The sequence below is a fragment of the Vigna angularis genome, chromosome 4 (assembly GCF_016808095.1).
Source record: "Vigna angularis cultivar LongXiaoDou No.4 chromosome 4, ASM1680809v1, whole genome shotgun sequence".
Lineage (NCBI taxonomy): Eukaryota > Viridiplantae > Streptophyta > Magnoliopsida > Fabales > Fabaceae > Vigna > Vigna angularis.
This window is the reverse complement of record NC_068973.1, coordinates 19,011,146-19,022,550: the sequence shown is the minus strand read 5'-3', so window position 1 is coordinate 19,022,550 and position 11,405 is coordinate 19,011,146.

Below are 11,405 nucleotides of genomic sequence, written 5' to 3'. Positions count from 1 at the left end.
TTGTGTCAATTTGTTTGCTGCTGTCTTGTTCATTTTGTGCCACTGTTTTATCTCCACTTTTCTTGCTGTTTTGTCTTCATAAAATCATTAGATTGCTGCCTCCTTATTGTGTGCCAAGTTTCTTGATTTTTTAGGTTCCATTTTCATCATTTGTCTTGTAGTTTTCATTCATTCTTTGGCTTCTACCATGTGTTGTCTTGATTTGGCTTCTTTGCATTAAGGGTGGATTGTACATCTTTCCATTTGCTTTGGACTTGAGTTGGTGCTCTCAAAGTGGACTTGTGAGACATTACTATTTTGAAAGAAGAGTGCATGTGAGTGGAGTGATCTTGCTTTGTTTTGCCATCAACACCGTGAGTTTTGAGCCTAATTTTTTGGTGCTGCTGTGAGTGAACCTTGGCTGTTGTTTACTTCAGTTTTGCTGCTATGTTTGGACTGTTTTCTAACCTGTTTTTTTGTGTAAGTATTGCTGCTGTTTGCCTTTAGAAAACCATGTCTGCAGGTTCAAGACACTCTTCTTCCACTGGAAGTAGTCATCACGGAAGTGCTTCTAGCAAATTTGATTTGATGAAGGCTTTTCAACAAATGCAACATCAACTTGACTCCATTAGTAAACGGTTGGACAAGGACGCGAAAGCAAAAGAGGAGCAACCTCATGGTCATGATCATGGTTTCTACAAGAAGAAGCAAGAAGCTAGAACCGTAAATGTATACCTTCCTTCGCCAAAGAAGCATCCAGAAGATAAAGCTATGGACCAAGGCCTTACACTACCAAAGTTGAACTTGCCAACTTTCAAAGGGGAAGCCAAGCCGTCTATTTTTCTATATTGGATAGCTAAAGTAGACCAAATTTTTGATTTGTATAGTGTAAATGGACCTTTGCGTGTAAAGTTAGCTTGTTTAGCTTTAGAGGGATACGCCAAACAATGGCTAAATAGGAGATACTTAACCATGGCCTCACCCGCGAGTACATGGGAACATTGCAGGGAGATTTTGTACCAACGTTTCGTACCTCCATACTACCATAGGGACCTCTTGATTAAGCTCCAACAGCTTACTCAAGGTAGACGAAGTGTGGAGGAGTATGCTCGTGAGCTCAAAGTGCTCCTATATCATACTAACACTAAAGAAAATGATCATGCAAAAATAGTTAGATTTATTAGTGGACTCAATAGAAACATCCAAGATGTTTTGAAACTCCATGATGATGAGACTTTAGATGTAGTGGTTCATAGGGCCATGAAAGTTGAGAAGAAACTCTTGCAAAAAGAGGCTTTTCACAACAAAATTTCAAAAGATGTTTTCTACAAATCTTCATCATCAAAGGATAAAGCCAAGAATGTTTCTAAGGAACCCACTTACAAATCTTGTCCTCATTCTTCTTTTAACCATTCTTCTTCTAACCATTCCTCCTCCCCATCTAAATCTCCTTCTAGACCTAGCCATATTAAGTGTTTTAAATGTTTAGGGCATGGTCATATAACATCTTCTTATCCTAATAAAAGGGTAGTGTGCATTAGGGAAGAAGAAGTTGTCATTAATGAGTCTACCTCTTCCTCACCTACACACACTTATAGCTCTTCTTCCTCACCAAGTGAAGAAAAAGAGAAGGTTATGCTTCATTGTTTAAATAAGGACATTCAAGATAACCAAGAGGAGATAGTAAAAGAAGAACATGAGAGGAAAGAAAAAGAGGAGAAAGCAAGCAAAGAAAAAGAAGAAATTGTAAGAGAAAAGGAGAAGGCAAATGTCCTAATCACAAAGGAAGTGTTATTGCAGGCACCTTCCCCTCCCATCATTCAACTGGATCCAAGCTATGACAGGGGAGTTTTTCCATCCTTCCACTTTTCTCCAAATATTAAGCTTTCTTCTTTTCCTAAAAACTTTTGTGAAAATATCCCATCTTTCTCATCTCTTATTACCACTTCTTCACACACCATTTCCAACCCACATCTTGATTTAATGTATTCTTTTTTACACTTAACTCAAGACAAAAATAAAAGTTTTTCTAAAGAAGGATTTTTAGTTTTCCTTAAACAAATAAATCAAATTTCAAAGACCCATTCTTTCAATATTCCTTTTCCATATACATTGTTTGGTAAACATCAATTTATTCACAAAATGTTTGATGTTTTTTGTAGGTTAACATTTGATCCAGGAGGAGTTCCTTTGGTTTATACACGAAATAAGTCACTAATCTCTCTTTGTTGCAGGTTTTTCAAGATTCGAGGTCGAATCCTCTCCAACCTGGGGGGGATGATATGATCATAAATGGGGCAACAATGAAGAGCTTTCAAAGTGACAACAAGCATAAAAAAGAGTAGAATAGGTTTCCTTTAGGCGTGTATTTGCCTTTTGATTTCTTTCTCTTAGTTCTTGTGAATAATTGCTTATAAACTCTTCTTTCTCTTTAAGAGCAAGCAATGTGGGACTATCCATGGCTTGATCTTAAAAAGAAGAGAAGAGAAAGTGAGCATTTTAGGCGTGTAGGAGTTAGTGGCATAGCTAGTTGTCATATTTTGAACTATAGGAGAACTAGTTGCCTTATAAACCCTTTGGAGTGGAGAGAATTGATCAATGTGGGACTCAAAAGTCCCTAGAAGACCTGCAGCAGCTGCTGGACGGACTACACCCTCAAAAGTCCCACATCTCCTAGATCTTGCATCTTAGCTCACTCCAAAGGTTATATAAGAAGGCTTAGGGGTCTCCTTTTTGTACACCTTACCTTGATTCAATGAATTTAAGTTGATTTGCACTTTTGCAATCCTCTTTGAGATAGAATTCTGTCTCTAAAGTCCCAAATTTGGGCAGATCTTATCTTGTTCAAGCAAGTGGCGGTCCTCCTCTTGATGCTTATCTTGGAAGCTTGTTCAAGTGGCGCATCTTCAATTCCTAAGTTTCCTTTTCCTTAATCTCTTCCATTTTTAATTTCTTTCCCATTCTCTTAAATGTCATTTAGTATATTCTCTCTAGGTATGCACTTCCCCATTAGTTACTCTAATTATTGATCATATACTATTGTTTGTTTCTTTTTCAATATATCTCTGATCTTATATTTGATTGAAATTACTTGAGATAATATTGAGATTGTTGATTGATATTGTATCTATGCTACATTGATGTGGTTACACAATTTCTGATTTGATACAATATTGTCACATGTTTATACTTGCTATGAAATGTTCTATGAAAATTGCATTGTGCATTCAGATTTTGATTATAAAACATGCATAATGGCAGGGGGAGCATTGCATAGGATCTTAGATAATTTCACATGCCTACACTTTAGGGGGAGATTATATCTTTTTCATGTGATTATCTGTGACACGAGGAGCATCATTGTTTGATTAATATGATTTACTGATGCATCTCTGAATAAATGTCTGTCAGCATATCATTATCATAAGGCATACCTTTTTTCCTAATGCACAAAGGGGGAGAATGCTGAGAAATAATTTTCTGTTAAATTTTCTGATAATGCTGGGAGAATACTCTAATAGTGTCTCTGATATTCATATTATGATCTGATATTCTGTTTATGTTATGATATGAATTGTTTGTGCTCTTATATGAATTCATATTTTTTGATCTGAATCAATTGATATACCTCAAAATGTTTTCAATGTTTTGCTTTGATACATGCTCTGATATATTTGTTAATCATTTGCACTGATACATTTTGACCTGATATGATTGGATTTGTACAACATGGTTGTTTATTAATCATGGTTGTGCATCATCAAAAAAGGGGGAGATTGTTGATAGGAAGATCACTGGTTTAGCTAAACCTACAATCTCAAATCTTCTGGTTTTTTATGATGACAACATAATTAATAACACATATGATGTTTATGTGTTACCTGTTCTATTGCTAACATTCTACATGTTTTAATCATTGTATAAATCTTTTTAAAGCATGGAGAACATGATTGTGTAGATACATTGCATTTCACTATGCTATATAATTGATTTTATTGGTTAATTCATGTCTGATGTTTTATAGAAAGAAAACCACAAGCACTTATGTTGAACTTTTTATTGTGTGGAAAAACAACAGTTTTAAGTTGACTTCATTATGGAGTGAGTCGCTTAAAACTCGTGGCTTTGCACAAACTTGTTCAAAGTGTGCTGTGAGGATTTTCAAAGAAGAAGTTTTTCAAAACTTTGTTTAACTGTGTTACATAGTCAATTATATGCAACTTGCATTCGACTAAGTCTGTTACAGTTTTGAAATTCTCTTAATGCTTGTGTTAAATGTTACAACGACTATATTTTTGTATATGTTGACCAAGCATTTATTGTGATTCGATTGCATGTTCAATTAACTACAATGATTACTGCTACTGCTTTGACTAAATTGTTACATTCGACTGCATTAGTAGCTAAGTCGATTAAAATGTGTCTGAATTATGAAAATCTATAAATTTACGCGAACTTGATCTCTGTAAGAACTTTTTGTGATTCTAACAGTTTTGTGATATTTTGCAGAGAGTGCATTCTTACAGAGAAAGGGAAAGAGCTCCAGGAAAAAAAAAGTGATCGTGGTGATCATCTACTTGTGTATTCTTGAAGAGCAAGTTAACTGCACTTACAAAGCTTGAATTGACGCTCTGGTCTCTTGCATGAACTGAATGTTCTGCATGGCCATCTGCCTCAATAACTCCTCCAATGTAGGCTCAGAAGTAGAAGGTTGAGGAGCTATTTAGGCAGGAGCATCATGTTTCTGACTCTGGTATTGCTGGACTAGTGTAGGAGGCATGCAAGAATTCTGGAATGATGGTTCTTGATATTGATACTGCTGTTGTGGAGTACCGTACCATCCTAGGTTAGGATCATTCCATCATGGATCGTTGCTATAACCATACTCATCAAAATAATGTTGAGTAGGGAAGAATTCATCCAAGAATAGTCGCTTAAAATCTTCCCATAAATCGATAGATCCTAGAGTAAGACCATAAAGTCAATCCCTTGCTGCTCCTTGTAATGAGTACAGAAATGCCCTTAAGAACATGTGATCGTCCAGGATTAGTGGAGGTTTCATTGAAGAGAAAATGATGTGGAACTCCTCCAAATGTTTATGTGGGCATTCACCTACAAAACCATGAAACTTAGGCAGCAAATGTATCAATCCAGTGGTGAGAACGCAATGAACTTCATCCTCATTTGATGTAACCGGCTCCCAATGAGCACTCTCACGAGTGAGAGGATGAGTCATACTGTTCTCAACATAGAAATCAACATGAGAACCATAATCAGAGTAACATGTATGTTGCGATTGTTGATAGGAAGAACACTGATTTAGCTGAACCTACAATCTCAAAGCTTCTGGTTTTTTATGATGACAACATAATCAATAACACATGTGATGTTTATGTGTTACCTATTCTATTGCTTACATGCTACATGTTTTAATCATTGTATAAATCTGTTAAAGCATGGAGAACATGATTGTGTTGATACATTGCATTTCACTATGCTATATAATTGATTCTATTGGTGAATGCATGTATGATGTTTTATAGAAAGAAAACCATAATCATTTATGTTGAACTTTTTATTATGTGGCAAAACAACAGTTTTAAGTCGACTTCATTACGGAGTGAGTAGATTAAAACTCGTAGCTTTGGACAATCTTGTTCAAAGTGTGCTGTGAGGATTTTCAAAGCAGAAGCTTTTCAAAACTTTGTTTAACTGTGTTACATAGTCGATTATATGAACCTTGCATTCGACTAAGTTTGTTACAGTTTTGAAATTCTGTTAATGCTTGTGTTAAATGTTACAACGGCTATATTTTTATATATGTTGACCAAGCATTTATTATCATTCGATTGCATTAATTGCACGTTCAATTAACTGCATTGATTGCTGCTAACTGCTTTGAATGAATTGTTACATTCGTAAGCATTAGTAGCTAAGTCGATTAAAATGCGTATGAATTGTGAAAATCTATAAATTGACGCGAACTTGATATCTGTAAGAACTTTTGTGATTTTAACAGTTTTGTGATATTTTGCAGAGAATGCATTCTTATAGAGAAAGGGAAAGAGCTCCAAGAAACAAGAAGTGACTGTGGTGATCATCTACTTGTGGATTCTTCAAGAGCAAGTTAACTGCACTTACAAGGCTGATCATATATGCACATTTGGGTGTTACTGAAAGATCAGAGGCTACAATCTTGTTAAGATTGGTTTGAGGTTTTCCTGTTGTGATTACAAGAAGAAGAGCGTATTGCGTTCTTGACTTTTGAGGGTGGCTCAAAGGATTGGACTCTAGGAAAGGGGATTCTTGCTACAAGTCTGTTTTGTCTATGCCTATATTTTGATTAGAGGGTTAGAGAGGTGTTTTATATTTTTGACGTGAGGTCGCTATAAAAACCTTGATCATTATAGTGCATTGGCTTCTTGTGGTTGGAAGGACACTGGCTGTAGGCTTGGTCGAACCAGTATAAAAACCCAGTGTTTGATCTTTTTATCCTTGCACTATTTATTCAGTCGACTGCATACTGCATTAAATCGATTATATTTTCGCTGCATAAACAAATCTTTTTTCTTGTGTTTCAAGAAAGCTTTTAAAGGCATCTACTTTGCGAAAAACATTTAAAGAAAACTTTGTTTTTACATTTCACCAATTCACCCCCTCTTAGTGTGAGAAATTAAGTCATTATATTTTCAACAATTGGCACCAGAGTTGGTTTTCATAAGATACTTGAAAAACAAGTCGATTATCTTTTTCCTTAAATCAAGTGATCCTTCTCAGAATTCCTTATGATCTCATAACTAGCAAGGATCTCTAAAAGAAGAATAAAATAAACCCAGAATAGTTTCAAGAAAAAAAGAAAAGAAAAAGTATGAAATCAAGAGAAGAGAGCATGAGAGAAAAATGATTTCTAATGCTCATTTTGGAGTGAATGAAGTACTCTATTTATAGAGTTAGGAACCAAGCCCATGATTCAAAAGATCTAAAATATCTCCTAAAATATCTATTAGGAAATTGATTTTTTAATAAAATAGAAACGTTGCAATTTGAAACAAATGTTGGCAGCGTGCATATAGGAAAAAATTTCCAAGCGGTTCAAGCTCATAAAAATCTTCCGCTTAAGAAACATATTTTTTTGCAATTTTATATTAAAAAATAATAACATATTATTAGGATGCAGTAACTACATTTATTGTCACGATGATTTTGTAAGGAAAACATGTTTGCTTCTTGATCTTGTCAGTACAAATGGGGCTTAATGCAGGGTGGTATTGTCAATGTTGGAAATAATTCTAACTTAGGTTCTCGAGCAGGGGGCAGAGTTATTTCTGTGATGGAGAATGGGCATAAATTGAGCAGGAAGATGCTTCAAGCACTATTTGATGTAGTTGTACTAGGAGCGGAATTTTTATGTGGTGTGTTATTTTAAGATTGTTCAAGCTATAGGAGGGGCTTCAAGAGTGTTTTATAAGAGCAACTCCTTCCAATTGGTGTTGTTCATATGTGTTTATGCTGCATTTTGCTAGTATTTGTAAATCTCTTAGCCTGTCTTTATCACCTTTAAAGTAAAAAAGTGTTGTCAGTTTTGGGTATAGTTGTGTATCTTGTAGGATCGTTTTTTGCATTAACCTTTGTTTAGGTGTGTTTAAAGAAATCATATCTTGTGCAATTGGTGTAGGGTATTTTTTTTTTCTTTTGTGAAAGGATTAGAGCATCTCATGGTATTCTTATTTGTATTTTTTTTTGTCGATATAAAAAAAATGAAGACAGTTGACTAAAATATTTCTCCATTCGTTCTTTAAACAAAGTTAATTACTAGTCCAATTTTTCTCAAATCCCATAACCAATATGAAAATAATAGAGAAGGAAAGCATGAAATTTCTAAGAGAAAGGGAGAGAAAGAGTGAAAAAGAAGATATTACAATAAGGAAGAACTAAGAAGAAGGAATACTAAGAACTTTTATATATATGTACAAATTAGATATTTAATTAATAAAATTTATTTATAATGAATCATAGGAAAAAAATCATAGGTTTTAATATCCATTTTGATTTGGGAATGTTATGGTTAGTAAGTTAGATTTTGATTAAATATTGAAATAACGATTATGGATGATATTGAACTCGAGCCTTTGTTATTGGGTGAAATTTTTCCTATTTTACATCAGAAGTTTAAAAGGATGTTTGATCATTGATAGATATGAGTTTTAGCCCAGATTTGGAGAAAGCAACACATTGGGAATTTTATGAAAATTTCTAGAGGAATGAAAACTTCGACAAAACTTTTAGAAAATTTTAGGAGTATACAAATTGTGACTGATTACTAAGAATGAGACAATTCATTTGCATGAAACTTTGTTCAGAGTGAGATTAATGACAAATTATAAGTTTTTAACGTCCAATCAAGGTTTATTATTACGAAGTTATGCTCAGATTGAATCTTGAATTGATGGTTTTAATATTATCAATCTTGATGTCTTGATGTTAGTAATTTATTTTATAATGAAATTGGATTATTTTGAGCATGAGAATTTGGAAGAAATTTGAACCTTGGATGGAGGTATCTTGGGCATTCAGAGAAAACATGGAAATGTTGGAATTTATTAAAAAAGTTCATAAGTAAAATAATCATATTATAGTCAGATAATTGAATGAAATTAAAAAAAAAATTAGGTGTTTCAAGTGTAGGGTTGAATAATTCTACAAAATACACATTCACACTCTCATTCCTTAATCGCTCGGTTACTTGTATTCGTTCTTAGTTCAAACTCTCTTTTGTTAGTATTCCAAACTAGTTGGGGGTACCTATCAAAGGTACTTCGATGCTTAAGTTAGTAAACAATCCAGATGGGAGTCAGAGCAAAGTCTTAAATCTACAATAAATGCGATCAGCTACCTCTTACATTTGACCTTTATTTATAGTTTTTGAGATGAGCCTTAGATTAGTGGAATCTTAATCACGGCCCAATCTAGCCCATTACACTAATTGTCGCTTACCCTTAACCTTGATTCTTGATGTCCCTTAAGAAGTATTTTTGTTGTGATCGCTCGTCCGACCTCCACTTATGCATAGTCGGATAACCTTCGTATTTTTTTTGCTTGGAATTGAGTATTTATCGAGTTGGGTCGCCCGTTCCTCCTTACATGTGGGGACCATCCAGCCATACGATACATAGGCCCCCCATGCCTTAGGCAACTATAGTTAGCGTTGGGATTTGTTACAAAATGTTTAAACTAGGTGTCGTCTATTGTGATCTGGGGGAGGGACCATCCAATGTATTTTGAATGGGTGATTGGGAGGGAAAACATGTGTCATGTTATCGTGTCCCGTGCTTCTCGGGAATGGTAAGGTCACGTGATCCAAACCGTTGATCGTGGCCGATTTTAACGGTGACGATGAGCTGATGGTTTCCTAGATTTTTGCTATAAATAGGTGGGGGGTTCCCTGTTATTTTCATTGATTTCTTTCCATTTGCTCTACATACCCTCCGGTCTTCTTCATTTTTTCAGGTAATAATAATGAGCATCGTTCAGCTTAGTTTGTCTAAGGAGTCGTCGGGTAGAGGTGGTTGGGAGTTTGCAGGTGGAGGTGGCCAACCTTCGTCTCCAAGCTCCATGTCTTCTTCTTACTTCGAGACAACCGAGCAGGTAAGCAGCTCAGACACTAAGTTCCCCACTTTTGTTGGTGAGAGGGCTATTTCAGGGATAGCCATCGGTCTTCACGTAGGGGGGTGAACGTGGATGATGAGGGAGAAGTTTCTGTGGATGGTTTACCAGTCATTCATGCTTATGAATGGGCGTCTCACGAGGTGGGGTCATATACATCACGCTTCCAAAAGAAAAAAGAATTGGAACGGTGGTCTGACCGGTCATGTGTTGTACGATGGGGAGGATGCAGCATTGATTCAGTTGGCCGTTAGTAAAGGGAACGAATGAGTTTATCATGGGAAGGGAGGAAGTGTTGAAGACTTTTTCTTCGTGTATACTTACCTCTTTTCCAAAATGTTTGTCTGGGTCCCTTTCACTACCTTCTAGTCAGATGTCCTGCGAGAGCTGAATGTCGCTCTCACCCAACTGCATCCAAATGATTGGGCATGCATTCAAGCTTTCGTGGTGGTGTGTTCTGCCTTAGGGATAACCGTCATGACCCCCCCGCCCTTTTTTTCTTCACTATTATCACGTCCATCTGATTGCTAAGCGAGGATGGGTATCGCTTGTTTCTGTTGAAAAGAAGTGGTTGTTCAAACCTTATTCTGACTCTTTTAAAGGATTTAAGACAAAGTATTTCAAGGTCTTAATAAGGGAATCCGGTCAGTCGGAGTTTGTGGATGAGGCGGGCTTCCCTTTGTTCCTGTTTTATTGGACCAGGGATCCTCGCAAGATAGTGTCATGGTCGCTCGGTTCCATGACCTCAAATGAGGTCGAGGCCGTTAGGATTATTAATAGTCTACCCCGTCGCCTTTTTGCTTGTGACCTCATTGAATGCCTCAGTCACTAGGAATTAGACGAACATGCGTTCGGTACGGTATTTTCCTTTTATTGTTTTACTTTGTGGTTTGGTCTTAACTTGGCTAAATTTGTGTGTTCCTTTCAGACATCATGTTCGTCCTTGCTCCGAGAAGAACAACTTCTTTGCTTCGAGGAAGAAGATGGGTAGCTTGCCATCAAAGGTTTGAGACCCTCGATCGACCTCCTCCAGCTAAGTGGCTCAATCATTGAAGATTCGTTTGGCCCCTTTTACAACGACAACGCGGGTAGAAGTGTCCTAGTCCGCCCTTTTTGGTGGACTTGGAGTAGCCTTTGGCAGTGGCAGCCACTATTGTCGTCCCTCCTCTAGAGAAGAAGAAGTGACCTCATAAAGAAGGAGAGAGGTCCTCCTTGAAGAGGACTAGGCGTGAAGGTAGCACCCCCCGGCTGTTGTTGAGCGGCATATTTGGGACAAATATTCACATTGGCAAGAAGACCAATTTTTAGATGAACTCGGCCGAATGTGCTGTCATTGAATTGATATCTGAGAAGGACATCAATAACGTCGCTTTTGAGCTCTCATTTCGGGTAGCCATGCTGAATTGGTACTTGTGTGAATTTGCTGATAGGAGGGGTGCTGAGGAGGTACAAGCGGAGTTGACCGAGGAGAGGAAAGCTTTTGCTGAACTTTACGCCCGTTTGGAGGCACTGACACCATGAGGGGTGTGGCAAGCAACAGGTTGACCTTCAAATGAAGCTAGATGAAGCTCCCTGGGAGTGGAAGGAGGCAGTTGAGAAAGCCCGAGTCACCTAGCTGAAGTGTGACCGGATAATCGAGGAATACAAGAAGTTGAAGGGCAAGATGGACGAACTGACTAAGAAGGAACATGAGCTACTCACCGAGAAGGCCGAATTAAGCATTCAGAACTAGGGCCTCACCAATAAACTAGTGAAGTGGGACG